Source organism: Diabrotica virgifera, chromosome 3 (assembly GCF_917563875.1).
Source record: "Diabrotica virgifera virgifera chromosome 3, PGI_DIABVI_V3a".
In the NCBI taxonomy this organism is placed as follows: domain Eukaryota; kingdom Metazoa; phylum Arthropoda; class Insecta; order Coleoptera; family Chrysomelidae; genus Diabrotica; species Diabrotica virgifera.
Window position 1 is genome coordinate 58549903 of NC_065445.1, and position 23815 is coordinate 58573717.

Here is a 23815-nt window from a genome sequence, read left to right on the forward strand (position 1 = left end):
AAATTACAGTGTTTCCATACTTTCTCGCTGCCCTGTATACATATCAAAATAATGTAGGGGACAAAAACAAAATGCGAGATTACAGACGGATTTCAAATAATTCATTTCAAATGCTTAAAAAAGAAGTTATAACCAAGTGTCCCGAATATAAAATAAACATTTTTTCTTGAAGAAGAAAAATTCTTCCCTAATCTACTTTGCAAAATACAAAATAGTGTCACAACACTGTCCGTCAACGTGTTAAAAAAAATATTAAAAATTAAGGTTTTTCACAATTTTTTGCTAACTTCGATGGCATTGCGCGACCGTTTGTGCACTATGGCGGTTTGAAAAAAAAAGTTTTTTTCAAACCACCCTAACGTGCATCAATGTGCAGAGGAAATAATTTCAAGTCCCCTAGTATAATGGGGCATTTTTAATAGATTACCAACGCGTATAAAACTGAAGGAAATTTTAAAAATTGATGACATCAAACATGATTTGTGAAATCAAAAAGGAATTTTTGATTGCACAAATTGTTTATTCAATTGAAGAATATTTTATATACTGTTTTTGTTGTTAGTTTGTTTAGTGTGCCTGTCTAGTAGTTGTTTGTTTTATTTGACCAATTGATTAATTCTATACAGACTATGTCTGTCTAAAAGAAAACAAAGCATTTTTATTTTAATTTATTAAATATTTAAAATCTACAATTGGACAAAAACTAAAATCTGAAAAGGTTGAATTTGAATGATGTTCATGTATTTTTATGCCTTTCATCCACAATTGCTTCATAATACAAAAATTCCTACCTTACACTATTAACTGCTTACATCAACTTAATCTTTCATAAAAAAGAAGAATTATTGGAAATAGTGTGAGTGTGTACTGAACTTATAAAATTTTATGGAATTTATTTCTTCAAAATATTTTTATTTTTACAATAAATAATTTTCTCATTTGTTTTCAATATACAGTGAGGACGTTTGAGTTGGAATAAATTAATTTTCTCGAGAATGGGCGACTCTGGAGACAAATCCCGAACAGGTCGATTTTTATTTTTAAATTATAATTTTTTGGCATATATATCAATTATTATCATTTTTTGGAAAATATATATCATAGTGACGTCATCCATCTGGGCGTGATGACGTAATCGATGATTTTTTTTAAATGAGAATAGAGGTCGCATAATAGTTCATTCGAAAATTTATTCAATTATCTATTCAATATAATAAACATTACCATAATTATTTATACAAAGTGCCTAAAAAAAAATTCTTGAATTAAATTAATTGAGACAAAAGGAAAAATGCATATGTAATTTATTTAATGCAAAATACATTTTACTGCTGTCAGAAAACAGAAAAAAATGTTAATTTGAAAAATAGACGTTGCTTTTCGCTTAAATTAAATTTTCAAACTGCCAAGAGGCAGGTGGGTGGCAGCTTTAATTAAGCGAAAAGTAATATTTTTTTATCAAATAAACATTTTTCCTGTTTTCAGAAAACAGTAAAATGTATTTCGAATTAAATAAATTATATCTTTTTATCTCAACTAATTTTATTAAAAAAAAATGTTGGTACCCTGTAAAAATAATTATGTTAATGTTTACATTATTGAATAGAGCATTGGATAACATTTCGAATGAGTTATCACACGACCCCTATTCTCATTATAAAAATCATCAATTACGTCATCACGCCCAGACGGATGACGTCACTAGTATGACATATATGCCAAAAAATTAGAATTTAAAAATAAAAATCGACCTGTTTCGGGATTTATCTCAAGCGTCGCCTATTCTCGAGAAAACTAATTTATTCCAACTCAAATGTCCTCACTGTTATAATGGTGTAAACAAATAATTATTGATTGGCATAAGGTATATGTTATTTATGTCCGTTTAATGTTAATACTATTGGCTATGAACATAATGTAGGCTTGGTTTTGTAGTAATTTCCAGTCACGTCTGACAACGTAACTTTTCAAAAAAAATACTAACATCAGATTAGCGAATCGACTATACCTATGAATTTCCAAATGTTATGCTAGTTATATAGCAAGATAATCCTTACTTTGAGCTCTTTGTTAAAGCAATTTTACCAATGGAATTTTTTCACCTGCTCACAGCAAGTAAAGTCTGATTTACTCAACTCGTTGTGAATTTTTAAGTGTCCAATAACATGACAAGAAGAACTTCAACATAGTGTTAGAAAAATATTATTAACATCATCATCATCCTCTTTACGTCCACTGCTGGACATAGGCCTCCCTCATTTTTGTCCATTGTGCTCTATTTTGAGCACCTTGCATCCAATTTCTTGACATTTACTTGAGATCGTCAGTCCAACGAGTAGGTGGTCTTCCTCTACTTCTTTTGTCTAATCTTGGCTTCCACTCAAGTACTCTCTTCGTCCACCTCCCATCACTGATTCGGGCGACGTGTCCGGCCCAGTTCCATTTCACGGTGGCAATTCGGAAAATCACATAGGTAACTCCTGTTATTCTGTTAAATTATTAACATAGAAATAGAATATTTACAAAAAAATGTGTTAATATTAGATTTCCATTGTGATATTTTGCTGGAAAGCTTATCAAAAACTGATTTCACTTAGTGGTGAGCGTGCTAATAACCGACAAAATAACGCACAAGGTGGAAAACATAAACGTTGTGAAATAATAAGAATTGAAACTAGTAGAGGTGGGAAATTATCGGAATAAATCTTTAAATTTAAATTACATTACGATATTTTCCACCTTTAGACATTAGATTTAGCTACTTTTATTATTAGTATGATTTATAATTAAAATTGCTACTAATTAATGTTTTTTTACCAGCGCCTGTCTTAATTTATTCAATAATTTTTTCAAACATGCGAAAGTTATAAAATGTTTCTCCACGTTATACCTATAATTCGGATTGAAGTCAACTAGTTCTGAAGCAAATGTATAATGATTGGAAATGTCGTCATGTAATTACGTGTACATTTATAGGTTTATACTGATAATTTCCCACCTCTACAAGTTCATCTCTTTTTATTTCACAATGTTATATGTTTTCCATCTTTTGCGTTATTTTGCCTGTTATTAGCAAGCTCATCACTATACAGGGTGAGGCAGATAAAAGTCCTATTAGAAATATCTCGAGAACTAAAGGAAACAGAATCATGAAAATTGGAATGAAGGGGTTTTGAGGAGTGATCTCTTTAATGAAAATATTTCCATCGATTTGCTACTTCCGGTTATACCGGAAGTGGCTTATAACTTCGTTTTTTAAATGGAACATCCTGTATATTTTTACATTTTTGGATTCTCCTGGATGTCTGCTTTCTTAAAATATGAGGTTTTGTAATGTTATACAGGGTCGTTTAAAAGATAATTACGTTTTTTTTTCTTAATTTCCTAGCAATATTCACACCCTGTAGAATTGTAGTAGTTTGACATCAAAAACTCTATTTGTGTTCAAATGATTTTAAATATAGTCTACTATTGTTAAAAATGGTTAGAATAGCTAAATGTTGAATTTTACTATACAGGGTTGGTCGAAATTCGGAAAGAGTATTTTCTGAGTTTTCTTAAATGGAACACCCTATATTTTATTATTGTGATGAAATGCTATTTTATGCTACTTTTTTATTTCTTAAGCATTCCCTTTACCTAACTGCTTTAATTTGTGAGTTATTGGTGATTCAAGCCAAACATTAATTTCAACAAAAAATACGTGAAATTTTATTAGGTTGGCCGTGAAAATATTCAATCACAAATAATTTTCCGGAAATAAATACATATTAATCTAGACTGATCTTTAAAATTGCCAATAATGGTTGAGCTATCAAAATACCTACGTAGTTAACATTTTTGGCGCGATTAACAATTAAGCACAAATTAAAGCATTTAGGTATAGGGAATGCTTAAGAAATAAAAAAGTACCATAAAATGTCTTTTCATTGCAATACTAAAATACGGGGTGTTCCATTTAAGAAAATTCAGAAAATCCTCATTCCGAGTTTCGACCAACCCTGTATACTAAAATTGAACATTTAGCTATACTAATAATTTTTAATAATAGTAGACTATATTAAAAATCATATGAACATTAATATAGTTTTTGATATCCAACTACTACAATTCTACAGGGTGTGAAAGTTGCTACGAAATTAAAAAAAACGTAATTAGCTTTTAAACTACCCTGTATAACATTACAAAACCAAATATTTTAAAAAAGAATACATCGAGTAGAATCTAAAAATGCAAAAATATACAGGGTGTCCCATTTGAAAAAACGAAGTTTTAAGCAACTTCCGGTATAACCGGAAGTGGCAAATTGATTAAAATATTTTTTCATTAAATAGATTACCCTTCAAAACCCCTTCATTCCAATTTTCATCATTCTGTTGCCTTTAGTTCTCTAAATATTTCTAATAGGCCAGTTATCTGCCTCACCCTATACAGGGTGCCCCGAAAAGATTGGTCATAAATTATACCACACATTCTGGGGTCAAAAATAGTTCGATTGAACCTAACTTACCTTAGTACAAATGTGCTCATAAAAAAAGTAACGGCCCTTTGAAGTTACAAAATGAAAATCGATTTTTTTTTAATATATCGAAAACTATTAGAGATTTTTTACTGAAAATGGACATGGGGCACTCTTATGGCATGAACATCTTAAAACAAAATTATAGTGAAATTTGTCCACCCCATAAAAAATTTATGGGGGTTTTGTTTCCTTAATCCCCTCAAACTTTTGTGCACGTTCAAATTAATTCATTATTGTGGTACCATTAGTTAAGCCGCCGTTACAAGGGTCGTCTATTGTGACGGGGTTGCACGCGTATGAGCGTCGCCCTCACCTACACCAATTCGACTTATTTCGAGGAAGAATGAATGTCAACCTATATAAATATAAAATGGGTTGTACTCACATATCATGGAAAGTCTCGTAAACCAATTTTTTTATTAATTTAACAAAACAAAAGTAAAAATAATATGATAATAGACAAAAGAGATATGCAATATACAAATAAAAAGTTTTAAAAATATTGCACACATCTAAAGATAATAAATACATCTACTCAGATTCTTCCTCCTCTATTTCCCAACAGGAATTAAACTAGTAATTACATTACATTAACTTTTTATGTGTTCCTTACAAATTGATCTTCTACAATTTGGCTTGCAGCATTTTGTCTGAGTTTTTCTGTTCTTTTTAGGACAGTATGCACATTTATTAACCCGGGAGTAGTCGCGCTCACTCCTGTAACGTCGATAGTCGCGTGTGAGATTCTATCTCAAAATACGAATTTAAAACAAATTTTTATTTTCTACTATTTTTATCTACTTTATATATTGAAAAAATATATTTCTAACAATTTTATTAAAAAAACCTGTGTTAACGGCCACCTGCCAACATCGGCCACATGTCCTAACGGCCAGTTTAAAAATTTCCCAAACCAATTATATGTAGACTACAAAAACTGGCAATACCGTCCACCTTTCTATATCGGCCAATAGTTCTTTCATTTTTAGTAGCCGTTACTGACAAATTTTACTGTACAGTAAAACCTGTGGTAACGGCCACCTGCCAACATCGGCCACCTGTCCTAACGGCCAGTTTAAAAATTTCCCAAACCAATTATGTGTAGACTACAAAAACTGGCAATAGCGGCCACCTTTCTATATCGGCCAATAGTTCTTTCATTTTTAGTGGCCGTTACTGGCAGGTTTTACTGTATTACGAAAAAGGATGAAATGTGAGATTCTATCTAACGGCGCGACTACTCGCGGGTTAAAGCTAATTGGCTCTCCCCAAAGCCATAAATTACACAAAAAGAAGAAGAAGAAGAAAAAAATTTCTACGCATTACTACACCCTTCCTCGAGGCACTTACGAAATTTTTTCAAAATTGCAAAATTTTTCATCAAGCTATCGTGAAAAAGGATAAAAATTGAGATTCTATCTCACCGCGCGACTACTCGCGGGTTAAATACTTGGTTCAATTCTACAGGCTCTTCTTCATCTCTAATTCCCAAATCGTCCCTTATTTGCATTTGTAACAATACAGAGATAGTTCTTATGTTCGCGGCAATTCAATCTTAGTATTTTCATAATATCAATCTTTTCATAACCTTCGCTGGTTTCTTCATTTTCAATTTCAGCAAGCCACTGAAGTAACTGACGTTCTTTAGGAGAATCCATTTTACTTAAAAAGCAAATTAAAATTAATAACTGTTCTGAAGCTATTTCTTTGTGGCATTTATGTAATTAACTATTAATATTTTGTATTTTGATAACGACCTCCGAGGTGGAATTCGAAATGTCAATAAAATCAAATTTTAAAGTTAAATTTTGTCTTTGTTGTGTTTATTTGGGTTTATATGACTGCGGACACTAAATCCATTCGCCAATTTTACTATTTTTTATTTTATTAGTCATTTTTTCGTATCTTATCCTAAAATTAATACTAAATTTTGTCTTATTTCCGAATTAGAATAGGTAAAATTAAAAATGGGTTCTTAACCAGTGGCGCACCCAGAATTTTTTTCTGGGGGGTTGGCTTCGGCACCGCAAGTTTTTTGTATTATTTGTGAAAGAAAAATTACATTTTCCTACTTTCTTTTATATATATTTCTATATGCTCTGGGAGGGATTTTAACCCCCAAACCGCCCCCCTCTCGGTACGTCACTGTTCCTAACCTAACCTAAACAACAATATCTCAATTAAACTTACTCAAATATTAAACAAAAACCTAAAAGTTTCTTTGAAATAACAGAAACGTGATTTCACCGTGATTGCACGCGCAGTGAGAAATTCTCTCACTTGAAGAGGGATGGTCACTTCTTTCAAGTATCACAGCAAACTGACCGCCTGAAATATTCTATAATTTTGTCATACCCTCTCATGGACGATGCTAAAGGCATTCCTGGGTGCTCAAGGTTATCGTATTAGTTAAGACAATTTCATTGGTTATAAACAATTATGGTGAGGTATTCCCTCATAGCGCGTGTAATGGCGGGTTAAACACAACGTTTCTAAAACTTTTTTGCCTCTTAGTATTTTTTAGATAAGCCAGTTTTTATCGGGACGCGGCTTGTTTTTTAATATATTTACACAAAAATTTAATGGGGGTTTTTTTCCCCCCAAATGTTTGTGAACGTTCCAATTAAACTATTATTGTGGTACGATTAGGTAAACACAGTGCTTTTAAAACTTTTTTCTGCTTAGTCTTTTCTTGATAAGTCAGCTTTTATCGAGATGTTGCTTCTTTTTCAAAATATACCTAATAATGTTAATTATAAATAAATTTTCAGATTATTGACAGCTCTCTATAATCGTGCTTAACCATATACAAATATGTGGTGGATTCGACCAATATTCAAAATATCTCGATAACCACTAGCTTATCGAAAAAGTACTAAGAGCCAGAAAAGTTTTAAAAATATTGTGTTTGTCTAATAGTGCAACAATAATAATTTAATTGGAATGTACACAAAAGTTTGGGGGGGGGGGTTTAAGGGAACAAAACCCCCATAAAATTTTTATGGGGTGCACAAATTTCACTTTTTTTTAAGATTTTGCTACTATAAGAAAAAATTCGATTTTCAGTTTGTAAATTCAATGATGGAGTATGTTGAAAAAAGGCAATTAAGTTGGTGGGGGCATCTACAACGACTACAGAAAGAAGTACCAGTTAAAAAGATATGGGAAACGAAGGTGCAGGGAAAAAGAAGTAGAGGAAGACCGAGAGAGACATGGAACGAAGTGATGGCAAGGATTCTGGACAAAAAAGGAATAGCATGGAACGAAGCAAAGGCGATGGCACAGGACAGGAAACAATGGAAGAGATTTGTGCACTGTTAACAGAGCACACATTAATACCTACACCCGAGAGGGTAGAAGGTCTAAAGATTATATATAACTTCAAAGGGCTGTAACTTTTTTTGTGTGCACTATTGTATATAGGTAAGTGGGGTTCAATCAACCTATTTTTGACCCCAGAATCTGTGGTATCATTTATGACCAATATTTTCGGAACACCCTGTATATTAGCCGCATTTATTTTTTATAAAATTCTTAGCAAGTATTTTTTATATTTTAACAGTGATTTTTGAAACGGAAATTTTAATCCATTTTACATAACTTTAATCCTTCCCTGATGGTTTCAAGTCATTTCGACTTCGATCTAATTTTGTTAAAATGTTTAAGGAGAAAAGTCTCGTTAGACAAAAGATCAATTAAAATTAATTGCATTAAGAATTGGACGTGACCTGAATATATTTAAGGATAATTGTGGCGTAAATTGGTCAAATAAATGAAATCCCAAGTTCTATTAATGCAGTATAAAGTATTGTAATCCAGCAGATCTAATACTATATTATTGATTGTTTGACGAAACATAAAATTGTGAGAAAATTAGAGGTATGTTTTTCTAATGGTAGTGGAGCACAAGCGGGGATTTTTGCAGTCACTCGAGCGCGTCAGATAATGATATGGGGAGAAACCTTGTACCCTGTAAATGTACCCTGTCCATATATTGGATCTTAATGCAGGGGAGTTCGTTAAGGGGTGTCCGAAAAAAAATCTTTCCTTAAAAAATATCGAAATAGTACTGAGCAAGGCGTAAGAATATGGTTGAGTCACAAAGTTTCACAAGAAAAAATCGAATGTTTCAAGAAATAAATGTCAGATCGAAAAACTAAAAGAAATGTTTTCAGTATTTTTTAAAAATCTATCGAATGATACAAGACACGACCCCCCACGGAGATGGGTGGGGAGTAAATTGAAAATTTTAAATAGGGATCCCGTGATATTTCGCGAAATAAACATTAGATCGAAAAACTGCAATATACATACATGTATGCAATATTTTTTAAAAAATCTATCGAATGACACCAAACACGATCCCCCACACAGGTTGGGGGAGGGGTTACATTAAAATATTAAATAGGAACCCCCATTTTTTATTGCATATTTGGATTCCTTACGTAAAAATAAGGGTAACTTTTATTTGTGACATTTTTTCGAATTATGGATAGATGGCGCTCCAATCGGAACAAACGATTGTTGGAAATGGAAAATTCAATTAAAAATGGAAAGTCCTTTACTTTATAGAAAACTTAACTGAACTTTTTTTTGGTTTTAAGACCTACTCTTCACAACGCAATAGGTCCCCTTAATGCTCGAGTGACACATTTAGCATACTTTCCTCCCATATAATACTATATTATCGATTGTTTGAGGAAACAAAATTATGTGAAAATTAGAGGAATGTTTTTCTTACGTATACAGGGTGAGGCAGATGAACGGCCACTTAGAAATATCTCAAGAACTAATGTAAATGTATCATGAACATAGGAATTAAGGGGTTTTGAAGAGTGAATTATATAATAAAAATATTTTCATCTATTTTATACTTGCGGTTATACCGGAAGTTGTTTATAACTTCGTTTTTTTAAATGAAGCATCCTGTATATTATTACATTTTTGGATTCTACTCGATGTAGTATGGTAGACCCAAACCCAGACATCCAAAGTGAAAGTTATCCTCAAACACCAAATTATTCTATATGGTCCACATAATGTTCAGAAAAAAGTCACACCATTTTGAGCGTCGGGTTTGGGGGGGGGGGAGAGGGGCGAGAAATCTGTAAATTATAGTTTTTTATGTTTTTCGTAAATACTTTTAAAACTATACGATTTAGAATAAACAAACTTTTATACAGAAATGTTCTACATTCAATTTGAAATAAAAAAGGCCCTATGCATAATCTTTCTAAAATGAACGGTTTCAGAGTTGCTGAGGTAGTATAGTATAATTGGTCCAAAAAAAGCCTAACAAGTTTTCCTCCAACACCAAATTGTTCTATATGGTCCACATATTGTTCAGTAAAAAGTTACACCATTTTGAGCGTCCGGTTTGGGGGAGGGAGATGGGGGAGAAATCGGTATATTAGTTATTTTTTTACGTTTTTCGTCAATATTTCTAAAACTATTCTATACAAAAATATTCTACATAAAATTTAAACCAAAAAAGGTCTTACACATAATTGTTATAAAATCAACAGTTCTAGAGTTAAGGAGGGTGAAAAGTGGAGGTTTTCGATACTTTTTATATTTTTGGGCAATTCCCTACTGATTTTCTTTAACAGGATTGTGTTTTATATATCAAATTCGCTATTTTAGTGGCTGATGGTATGTTAGTGATAAGTCCTTGAAGAAACGTCAACCTCACCACCCAAAATTATCATCAATTGCCCAAAAAATATAAAAAGTATCGAAAACCTCCACTTTTCAGCCTCCGTAACTCTGGAACCGTTGATTTTATAACAATTGTGTATAGGACCTTTTTTGTTTTAAATTGTATGTATAGAACGTTGTTTACGCTAAAGTATAGTTTTAGAAATATTGACGAAAAACGTAAAAAAACTACTAATTTACCAACTTCTCCCCCATCTCCCCCCCAAACCTGACGCTCAAAATTGTGTAACTTTTTACTGCACCATCTGTGGACCATATAGAACGTTTTGGTGTAGGAGGAAAACTTTTATTTTGGATGTCTGGGTTAGGCCTTTTTTTGGACCAATTATACTATACTACCTCCGTAACTTTGGAACCGTTCATTTTAGAAGGATTATGCATAGGACCTTTTTATTTCGAATTTAATGTAGAACATTTTTGTATAGAAGGTTATTCATGCTAAACCGCACAGTTTTAGAAATATTGACGAAAACCTAAAAAACTACGAATTTACCGATTTCTCCCCCCTCTCCCCCCCCAAACCCGACGCTCAAAATGATGTGACTTTTTTCTGAACATTATGTGGACCATACAGAACAATTTAGTGTAGGAGGATAACTTTCACTTTGAATGTCTGGGTTATGCCATATTTTGGGTCAATTCTATCATACATACTAATGTGTCCTTTAATAAAATACGAGGCTTTGTAATATCGAGGCTTTGTAATATTATACATGGTAGTTTAAAAAAAAATTACGTTGTAGTATTAATTTCGTAGCAACATTTACACTTTCACACCCTGTAGAATTATTGTTTACTATGGGTAAAAGTTACTAATGCTAATATAGGGAAATGGTTAATTTTAGTATACAGTTAGGGATGGCGGTTATTGGCAAAACACCGGTTTTCGGTTATACCGGTTTTTTCTGCTTACGGTTTAACCTGGCGGTTATAACCGGCCAAAAAAACCGGTTTTTGGAAAAACCTGTTTTTGGTTTTTTAATCAGAAAAAGTCATTCACCCACTTTCAATGTCAAGAGTTAAGTGTGAAAAATAGATGAATATTATGATTACAAATACCTTTTCAAAGAAATATTATAATAAAACTTAATAATTGTTTCTCGCTGATGTGAGATTGCACTTTCAGTTTGCTTCTGTATTTTATAAAATAAAATAAAATTTGAATTATAGTTTTGTTTGGAATAATTACTTGAGAATAATAATTATGATTGGGATCCGAAATAATACCTAACCTAATCCTAATCACCGTAAAAACCTAATAACCGGTTTTTACTTTAAAAAGAAAAACCGGTTATAACCGGGACAAAAAACAACCGGTAAAACCGGTTATTGTGAAGTAAAAAAACCGGTTTTAGGTTTAAACCGGTAGGTTTTTCCCATCCCTAAGTATACAGGGTTGGTCGAAACTCGGAATGATCATTTCCTGAGTTTTCTTAAATTGAACACCCTGTATTTTAGTTTTGTATTGAAATGTCATTTTACGCGGTAATTTTTCATTTCTTAGTCATTCCCTATACCTAATGTCTTTAAGTTGTGAGTGTCACAAACAAAGAGGTTCTGGGAATATGAATAAAGAAATGGAAGTCTTAGACAATCAGAACTAGACAATAAGAATATCTCGGACATATTACACGTCGAGAGAGATAAAACTTGCTCCAACTCATTATGCAGGGAAAGATGCAAGGAAAAAACTATAGGCAGACGTAAAACATCATGGCCGCGCAACCTCAGAGAATGATACAGATAACAGATGCACATCAAATGAACTTTTCAAAGCAGTTGTCCCTAAAGTCCGAACAGCTATGATGATTGCCGATCTCCGTGGCAGAGATTGCGGCACATAAAGAGGAAGAATAGTGGTGGTGATGAAGAACACAAGTTTGTGCTCGAAAATGTAGATATACCGCTAGGGAAACACGCGTTATCTTTTGCATTTTCCGAAATATGTTCTCGCTAGCTCTATCCTGTATTTGATTTCCTGTAACAAGTTCCATTTATTATTCACCCTAAATCCTTGTATAGTCCTGTCGCCAGTGGGGGTACAACGGCCTCGTTAATTCAGATGGACTTACCTAAGTTTTTTTATGTATTTTGACCCGTAGAACACGAATTTTTTGGGTAACAGTCGATCCGGATGTCGATAAGATTGTTATAAACAAAGATCTTGAGGAATCACATAACAGCGATTTTTCGCAATACAAAACATCGTTTTGTATTTTTTCGGTCATTCTAAGGAAAAAACGTTTTTACAAGTTTTTTCGTAGGATGCATAGTTTTCGACATAAAAGCGGTTGAACTTTCAAAAAATCGAAAAATTGCAATTTTTGAACCCGAATAACTTTTGATTGAAAAATAAAATAGCAATTCTGCTTACCGCATTTGAAAGTTCAAGTCAAATTCTATCGGTTTTGATAACTTTCATTGCTAAAAATTAATTTTTTTATCGTTAAACAAAGCTATAAATAAATAGTGATTGAATGATATTTTCAATGCATTTCCCATTTGAAATCGAACGAGTAGGCGCGCATACACACAATTCCTACGTAGATTACCTACATTAAAACGCATGCATTGGGCACGGGAAACACTATGTGGTTATGGCTTTGTTTAACAAACAAAAACTTAATTTTTAGTAATGCGAATAATCAAAACCGATAGAATTTGACTTGAGCTTTCAAATGCAGTAAGCCGAATTGCTATTTTATTTTTTAATCAAAAGTTATTCGGGTTCAAAAATTGCACTTTTTCGATTATTTGAAAGTTCAACCGCGTTTATCTCTAAAACTATGCATCCTACGAAAAAACTTGTAAGACCAGTTTTTGCTGAGAATCACCCAAAAAATACAAAAAAATGTTTTGTTTTGCGAAAAATCGCTGTTATGTAATTCCTCAAGTTCTTTGTTTATAACAAACTTATCGACATCCGGATCAACTGTTACCCAAAAAATTCGTATTCCACGAGTCAAAATACATAAAAAAACTTGGGTAAGTCCATCTGAATTAAGGAGGCCGTTGTACCCCCCCTGGCGACAGGACTAGTATGCTTGTACCCTCTGCACCATGTCTCTATTTATTCTAATATCTGACAAGTTATTAGCTATATTTTTGTTTTTGCTGATGACTATCCGCTGGGTTTTCTTTATGTTTATTTTCAGACCCCTTTCGTGGCTGTGGTTCGTCACTTAATGTAGGAGTGACTGAAAATCATTCCTGTCCGCTGCTAACAGAACTGTGGCATCAGCGTCTCTCAGATTGTTGGTGACTATTCCTTTGGCAATTGGGAATTATACCCTGTGTTCGGTCTTCTACTGCTTCTCTGAAGATCTTTTCTACATACCAATTAAACAAAAGTGGGGAGAGCACGACAAATCGTACGGGCTATCTCATAATTGAGATAGCCCGCATGACATTTTTAAAAATGAGGCCATTCTTCTGTAATGATAACTTGCAACTTCAACTTCGAAAGCGCATGATTAAATGTTACATTTGGTCAGTCCTCTTGTATGTTGACGAAGCATGTACATTAAAAATATCCACCATTAATCGTTTGGAGGCCTTTGAAATGTGGCTGCACAGACCTACACTGAAAATACCATGGACAGCTATGATGACAAATGTGGCAGTCTTTAAGAGAGCAAATGCTGCCCGCGAGCTGCTTGTTAACATCAAATAGAGAAAGATGGCGTATTTTGGACACGTAGTAAGGGGAGACCGGTATAATATTCTTCAACTTATTATGATGGGTAAAATCGAAGGATGCAGAAGTATTGGTAGAAAGCAGGACTTTTAGTTGAAGAATATCCGAGAGTAGACAGAAATAAAGAAAGCAGAACAACTATTTAGAATAGCTCGAGGCAGAGACAGTTTCGCAATGTTAATCGCCAACGTCAAGGTGACTTATATGGCACGTTAAGAAGAAGAAGGGGAGATTACGCAGCCTTGTCTAACTCTTTTCAGAATAGAAATTTCTTCAGATATCTGGTTGTTAATTATGATGTCAGCTGTTTGATTTCAGTACAAATTGGCTACTATGTACATGTCTCGTCCATCCAGACCTATCTCTTTTAATATAACTAAAGCTCGGATTTATAGGCAACAAAAATTGAAGAAAAAGGCGCCTATATAGGCAAATATTTTTATTAAAAAAGCAGGAATATTAACATTTAGGCAAAATATAGGCAATAAAGGAATATAATTTATTATTTATAACCACTTAAAATTTTATCTTTAATAGAAACAACTAAATGTTTTTCAATATTTTCGCTCTTAAAACTATGTCTTCGATCACTTAAAATTAATTTTTACATTGAAAACGAACGTTCGACATCGACAGATATAATTGGAGCTTATTCCAGAGCGGATAATAAATCTGGCATAATTTGTAATTCCTCGGAAAATGTCCCATTCAAAACTTTAGCAACATTAGATAAAAACGAAAAACCTTCATTCTCGTCGAAAAGGTATTTCATTTTTTAAAAACTAATTGACCGTTACTTCCAGGTGCCGATTTAATTTTCGTCTTTAAATTATCTATTAATTTTACTGACTCATATAAATTTATCTCTTGTTTTTCTAATAAGGTAATTGTGGTAATTATTAATTTATAATTGTCATTGATATAAGCGAGTTCCTGTTTCAATTTGGGATTTTTTAATGTTTGTTTTGCTTCTCGAATGGCTTCGGAAATATCATCATCAAATTCTGACATAACTAATTCTATTTCATTGCAGTGTTCAAAGTAAAAAAAACTGCTTCGGGCCAGGTTCCCCACCTTGTAATTACGGGTTTAGGTGGCAAAGGGACACCGGGAAGTCTTTCTTTAGATATTTGCACCCTCAACGGAGCCTTTACACAAACTTTTTTCATAAAATTTATAAAATTATTTACCAACGGAAAGAGATTTCTTATTTCTTCAGCAATTCTATTTACCCCGTGGGCTACACAAGTGCCATGAATTAAATTAGGATAAAAAATCTTTAAATTAACAGCAGCTTTTAACATATATGCCGCAGCATCTGAAAGCATTAGAAATATTTTATTCACTGGTATAGGGTTGGGTCAAAAAGGGGTTTGTTAAACTATCTTGTATAAATCACCTTATTGTTAAAGTGTTTGTTTTTTCCAATTCTTTAACGGCAACTAAATAAGGTTTTCTCGCAAAATTTTCGTTCAAAATTCCAATCATTAAATTAGCTATATGTATACCTGCCGCATACATCTGTAGTTTCATCCACGATAATATGCAAAAACTTGCCCTCTTAGGCAAGCCGCATAACAAAGAAACATGAAACGAAAAACATGAAACATGAAACGAAAAACATGTTTCACGAAAAGAAACCACTGCTAAACAAATCTCAAAGTCCTCCTACCAATGAAACGAGTGTGATTCATGTTCATGTTCATGGCACATTTTTATTTTCGGAGAGTTTCATAAATGGCCGGACATATATTTGTTTAGCAGTGGTTTATTTCCATGAAACGTAATTTACGTTTCATGTTTCTTTGATGTGCCTGGCTAACTCCCGCTTAATTTTTGAAATACATTCCACATAACATTTTTCCACAGTATGTTTTCTCAATGTACTCTCGTCCGGTAAGGATTTATTAAGATATTTTTCGAAAAAGCATTTAAAACTAGGGTTATTAATTTTATATAGAGGAATGTTGGATGCAGTCATCATCTGGCATAAATCAAATTTAAAAGCGTCTTCCTCCTTTTTTTTTTTGAACTGCTTAAACTATCCCGCAGAGATATTTGGGCTAACTTAGAGGAATTTAATTTTTCCAAATTACGTTTATGAAGTGGGGTTCCACAATGCTGGTCAATAAAGTACTTTTTTCTACTTGAAATCTGAGAATTTAAAAAAAAATAATTAGAATTCTAAAACCGCTTTAGAATTTAGTTATGTTGTGGGACGAGAAAAAAAGAGAAAAAATAAAACTTACCGATTTGCCGCATGGTTTACAAAATGCGCCATCTCCTTCTAGAGAAAGTTCCGAATAAGGTGTGATCCATAGCCTTAATTTAGATGTCATCTTTTCACACAAATGTCTAAAACGTTTTAAAACGTGTTCTTTGCTTTTCGGTATACGCAACAAAACTAAACTAGGATATAGCAATTTGTGACTAAACTCTGATACAGTAACCGACTCTACAACTGATAATAAACTAATAAAGCTTAGGGATTTCCAAATAGTTAACTATTTTCCTAGAAATCTGTTATATAAACAAACCATTGATATTTTACTATTGACCCAAAATTTTATTATAGAATGGTTTAGTAATAGAATAATATCATGGGTAGTACCATGAAATTTTAAAAAAGGCACAAATAGGCGGAATTTACGAAAAAAGGCAAAAAATGCAAAAAACAATTATAATAGGCAAAATAGGCAAAAAAGGCCTTTTGCCTATAATCCGAGCTTTAAATATAACTATTAACTTAGCGTGTTGAGCAGTGTCGACTGCCTTCGGTGTATGCGGAGAAGCTACAACCAAAAATATTGTTGATACCGTAAAAAAGAGCCGGTCAAACGTTCAATAGAATGTACTATCACCGGGATGATGAAAAAGGAATTCTGAACTAAGGCCAGACAGACAACATCCTGGAAGAAGATGTCTTTTCAAGATTTCAGTCCTCCCTCTAGAAAAACTGAAAAAGATACTTTACTTATTTTATAAAATTTTAAAACTATAGTACTTGCTGCAATTAAAATTAACAATGTTTGTTACTATTAACCGTATTGGATCACAAAAATATCTGTAGTACACAAGTTCAGTAAAATGACAGTCAAAAGTTGAGTAAATTGTACTAAGTAATAAAAAGGGGGGTCAACAATATTATTCTAAGTTTAAACATATGTTTTATCTACAAAGTTTACAAAGCGTTTCTTCTTCTTCTTCTTCAGGTGCCATCTCCACTACGGAGGTTGGCAATCATCATAGCTATTTCAATTTTTGAGGAAGTAGCTCTAAATAGTTGTTTTGAGCTGCATCCAAACCATTCTCTCAGGTTCTTCAGCCATGAAATTCGTCTTAGGTCTGGATCCGCGTATGAAAAAAAAGTTGATTAATAGCAAGCTGAAAATTTGTTAATAGCTTAAAGGTGTCTAGTCGGATAAACTTTGATATATGGGAATACTGTAACAGGGGCAGTTTTAATTGTGGAACAGGTTAAAAATTTGGAACGGTCAGACCATGAAAACGGCACATTTATTTTGTCCGACAGAACAGACTTAAACTCTCGGAACAGAGATTAAACTTTGATGCAAAAATCAGACTGTTATTTATCACCTGTCATAATTCCTGTCGTTTGACATATTCTACATGTTCCACTCATTAAAACTCCCATTTGGTGATTGGTGATAAATAGCAGTCTGTTTTTTGCATGAGAGTTTAATCTCTGTTCGGAGAGTTTAAGTCTGTTCTGTCGGACAAAACACATGTGCCGTTTTCGTGGTCTGACCGTTCCAAATGTTTAACCTGTTCCACAATTAAAGCTTCCTCTCTTCCAGTGTTCCCATATATCAAATTTTGTCCGACTAGACACCCTTAAGCTATTAACACATTTTCAGCTTGCTATTAGTCAACTTTTTTTTCATATGCGGGATCCAGACCTATCTTCTTTCGATGCTTCTTCTGCCATCTATCTTTCCTTGCATTATGAGTCGCAGGATGCCATACTTCTCGCCCCGCATCACATGTCCGAGATACTGTAGCTTTCTTTCTTTAATTGTAAGTTAACTTCCTTCTCTTTTCCTATTCTTCTCAGTACTTCATCGTTCGTGACTATCTACCCAGGGAACCCTCATAATTCTTCTATAGGTCAACACTTCAAAGGCCTTAGGTCATCTCATTGTCTCTACAGTTAACGTCCATGATTCCACTCCATAGTATAGTACACTGTATACGTAAAATTTTGTTAGGCGTACTTTAAAAGCTAATGTTAAATCTTTGCTACATAGGACCTTTTTAATTTTCATAAAATTAAAAGGTGCTTTTTCGATTCTGACTTTGATTTCTGCAGTGTAGTCATTATTTTCTGTTATAAGTGTTCCTAGGTAAGTGTACTTTTTTACTCTTTCGATCTGCTAGCTCTATACTATCAAGATTTCGTTAGTATTATGGTTGTTTTTACTAATTTTAATAAACTTCGTCTTTTTGATAGTGAGAGAGAGTCCGTACTCCCTTCTACACTTTACTATTTTACTCATGAGTCTTTGCAGGTCTTGTAAACTATCGGCTATTATTACTGTATCATCTACATATCTGTTGTTAACTAAGACTTCATTTATTCTTATGCCGACTGTTCTATCTTCCCGAGTTTCCCGCATTACTTCTTCAGAATAAGCGTTAAATAATATAGGTGATAGTATGCAGCCTTGCCTGACTCCTATCTTTATTTCCATTTCTTAACACTTTATTGTAGTCTATAAAAGAGACGTAAATAGGACGGTTAACATCCAAACATCTCTGTGTCAGTACTTTGAAGTAGAATAATGCCTCAGTGGTATCCACACCATTGCAGAATTCATATTGAGTGTCACTAATATCCAGCTCCAGTTTAAAGAGCGTTTCTTATACATATACTGTTAAATAATTTTTATGGGGAAAATTTAGAAAATTAATTTTATGTCAAAAACCACGAGATCGTAAATTTTCATCGCCCTGTATATAGTCAAAATTTGTAAATAATATGATTTAGCCGTAAGCGGTGTTTCGTGGAAGAGGAAATGTTTAGTGATAAAGATTCTACGATCGGTCTTATACTACAAATTAAACAAAGAACTAAAATACGGTCGGATTAGAAAATGAATGTACTCGCGGTTGGAGTAGACAATAGAGTGTTTCTAAATGGTTTCCTAGAAAGAAACGATGATAAATAATTTTGTTTAGTTTTAGAATATAGGGTTTTTCTAAACTGTAAGAAAAAAATTAATTTTTATATCTCCTGGAAATTAACAATACAGAAAATTTGTATAAAACACTATTTGTTCTTAAGCAATTAAAGTAGATATTGAATGTGTAGAGAATGCTTTTGATTGGCGAGGAGAATGCTGGAGGGAGAATAGAGTGGTTGAGTCTCAGATTGATGAAAAAAAAAGGTTTACTGTGTAACGAAGACCGAATGGAGCAGTCCAGTTTACAAATTAGTAATTTTGTGTAAAGTGGTGAATTTGGTGGCCGTGCAAGCAGATTTCTGTTGAGACGAATTCGTGAGCAAGTCGAGAAATACAATCTCCTCGTGACCGAATAAATTCCAGTTTCTATCTGGAACGAGTAGCCGGTTTGTATCAATTTTGCACAAGATATCGAGCTGAAAGGAAAAATCTTGGAAGTATAAAGATTGATATTGTTTGTATCGAGTCGGAGGCTAAAGGGGGGATAGATTCCGAGCGAGTGCTGTTTTTTTTTTGTTTTGTGAAACAGTTTGGAAGACAACGACCGTAGCAGCATCCGAGGAGCACGTGTGGGAGAATCGAGGACAACACAATCCATGAGAAGAAGTAAAGAAGATAAAGAAGGTTGGTATGTCGTCACATTTTCATTTTTAACTATGATTTATTAAGAAATTGAAACTCACACCTTGGTCGTTTTACAACAAGTGTTTGTAACAAAGTATTATGACTTCGATGTTAAGTTCATCTCATAATTGATCATCTGTCAAACCTCTACGCCCAGGATACTGTCACGCAGATTGCGTTATAGAGAACTAAACTTTGTTCTTACTGATAATAATTATTGTCAAATTTTCTAGCGCTTGTGGTAGTTTTATGACATCAATTTGTGTATGCTTGTAGTATATACATATCTGATTAAAGCAGGTAAAGTTTTAGAAGTAATTAATGTCTTATATTTAGTGATCAGAAAGTTATAAGCGTATTATATAATTACTTAGAGCTCAAACTTTAAAGTCCATTATATCATTGCAGGTTCGATGTGTGTGTATAACAACTTTAATGGGTCAAACACTTAAGACGTTCTGGAAAATTATACACGACATTACCGTTAAAACTCAACGAAATATTATACGAAACGATTAATGCAAAATTTGGATTTACGTCCAGTATGGACACAAAAATAATATTTTTGCATTTAAATGTGCCGACTCAGAGAATCATGAATATTTAGTGCGTAAACTTTTAGTGAAACCCTTTGATAAAGCTCAACATAAAAAGCTTGTAGACAGCTTAAAAGGCACAAATATTGATCATAATCATCATCATATAACAATTTCCTTCAAGTGTTTATTATAAATTAGGTAAATAAACAAAAACGTTGATCAAGTAGCTTAATTTTATTACAATTTCTATCCATTTGCTTGTTTTCTTTGCAAAAAGTTATTTACCTATAGAGTCATTTACACATTTCTGATAAAAATGTCCCCTTTCAACCGATTTGAAGGGTGTCGGGCGAAATTTTTAGACAGAAATTTTTTATGTAATTTTTTTAAACAAATTCAAAATATCACATTTGTGCTCCGGACGATTTGTTAAATTTTTAGGTCCTTCCAAACGAAAAAGGTGTAGTGTCATTTTTGGTGTCATTTTTCTCAAGAGGTGATTGTTTCCGAGTTATAAGCGATTTAAAATCAGAAAAACGCAACAATACGCATTTTTGAGAGGTGGATGTGGGTCTCTATTGCACTTACATTTATTATAGATACTTATTTGAAAAATTCACGACAAATACTTGATATTAATTAAAAAATTTTATAATATTCAAATATATTTTTTTATTAATTAATTAATTAATTTAATTAATTATTCCTAGGGCCGGTTGTTCGAACGCTAATCAACAATGATCACTATCAAATATTTAATTACTGTCACAACTGTCAATGTCAACTTTGGTTGGGTTGCTGAAAACATAATTGATTATAATTATGAGATTAGTTAATCAATTAACATAACAATTATTAACATAATTGATTAAGTAATTTCATAATTGTAATCAATAATTATGATTTCAGCAACCCAATCAAAGTTGACATTGACAGTTGGTGACAGTAATTAAATATTTGATAATGATCATTGTTGATTAGCGTGCGAAAAACCGGCCCTACGTGTGCCAATTTAATACGCCAATTCATATAGTGCGTTAGAGACGCACCATATAGTGCGACGCGCGACGGCTATAAATTCGGGTGGGCGCGAATAATTAACAATTAAAAACAACGGTTTAAATTGAAATAAGCCCTGATTACTCGTCAGAATCTTAAAATTGAATTTATAATCTCCAATTTAGGCACTAAACAACATCAAAAATAATAATGTGAGTTTTAAAGCATCGAAAATGCGTATTTTTGCATTTTTCAGATTTTAAATATTTATGACTGAATATAACTTGAAAATACACAAGGAAAAAGTTTTCCTGTAGTTGGCTGTATACCATATAACACAAAAAAAACGCCTAAAATCCTTTATAAAAGGTACATATTTAAAATCCCTAAAAAGGGCTACATCACGGAACTAGTTTTCGATTGGATGACCCATCATCATCAGTGCTTACCTAAAATGAATATAACCTGATAAGATAATGCAAAGTTTTTAAATTTTGACTACGGTTTTAAGAAAAGTTGTAGGTTATACTCACGTGATCTAACATGCTAACCACGAAAATACAATATTATAAAAATATATGGGTAAAACCCCTTTAAAAGTGATCCGTCAAGGAAACATAGATTAAATATGTGAACTTAATCATGGATGTTCAAAATATTACATGTAATATGCTCTAGGTACCATCTGAGCTCTAATCGACTTGTTCACAGACATGTTGACAGTATGGTGGCAAGTGACAATGTTATGGGGATTCTTGAACGACGACATGACAGAAGTGACAGTTCCACAGGAAGTTGAAAAATTGACCTGTCAGTTTTGAAGACTATGGTGTAAAACCCGTTAACTTAAGGAAAGTAACAACAATCACTCCACTGTGATAAATAATCAATTAAAATAAAATAAACTAGATGTTGTAGTTATAAAAATGTATTCACGTATGTTGTCAATAGAGGTGATAGGCAAACCACATTACACAAAAAAAAATTTTAATTGAGAACTAAAACCGATAATATCAAACCCTATTGCCAATAGGCTCAGGATTTAAAAAAGCAATTTTGTGTTAATTTTAAGTTATCGACTTTATTTAACTTATTGGTAACTGTTGGAATTTGCGTAAGTTTAAAAATAGGTCACAGTAGGGGTGACTGAAGTGTAAAAATCTTAAATCATTTAGGGGGAAATATCATTAAAAAACAAGCTCAGACATTGGCGACTAATTCCTAAGGACCCCGCAGGCTACCCGGAACCCTAAGGGTATGAAACAATTAGGGTTTCCTTCAATAGTATATCATACAATATTTTTTCTACAAAACTTGTTAAAAACGCAATAATACAGTTGAATAGTTATTTATGATATAAGTGTTAAAAGTACAATTTTAAGGCACGCATGTGAAGGTTTGAAGAATGAGCGTCGCTCATTCTGCAATTCTGATCTTCTTCTTCTTGTGCCACTCCTATCGGAGATTGGAAATCATCAAGGCTACCCTGACTTTGTTTACAGCTGACCTAAAAAGTTCATTAGTGGTGCAGCCAAACCACTCTCTCAAATTCCGCATCCACGACATTCTTCTACGGCCTGGATTCCGTTTTCCTTCTATTTTTCCTTGCGTTATATTTTGAAGTAATGCGTATTTATGGCCTCTCATCAGGTGACCCAAATACTCGAGTTTTCTTCGTTTTGTCGTTAACAAAAAATTCTGATACAGGTATGGCAAAAACAACCTGCCTGAATAATGTAATATATACGCTCTATTTCAAAAAGAGAATGAATTTGATTGACTCTCTTTAACTTTAGAGTAATTTTTCCATCTTAAATGGTATTTCAAGAAACATTCAAAATGTTCAGAAACATTCTCAGTTTTTCTTGATGAGAAACACTTCTGGACAAACTGTATAGTTGGTACATAATGAAATGTTGCAAATCATGTAAATAGTAGTATGTATATTCTTTCTAAAGCATGTAACGCGTATAACAACATAACGACTTTCTGTATCCTATTTCCTTCTGCAAACTGGTTTTTGCTACAACCGCGTACTAAGTGAAAATTTCACGGTTTCCGGCATCGTGTTTGTAACCGGAAAATTGAATCTAATTTAAATATTACGTTTTGACTAACAGTGTCTACGGGCTACATCGGCTAATTGATTTTAAATTGTATTAGCGGCTTTACCACATTTTGTTTATTAAATCTGTGATTTATTTACAGACAATTAATTGATTGGTTGACTTACCTGTTAAGGAAGGACAATCATAATTGTCCTATCTTACATTTCGAATATTTGTACTAATATTAGTGGCATTTTCTGGCCGCTGATCACAGTTTAAAGAAAAAGAATAAGAAAAAAGAAGATATTAGGCTTCTTGACACGTGACGTGCGCACATCACTGTTTTTTTTTTTATTTTGATCGCACAAAAACGGGTGGGTTCGAAAGAATCAAAGGGAGGGAGCGTACAAATGTTCGAAATGTAAGATAGGACAATTATGATTGTCCTTCCTTAACAGGTAAGT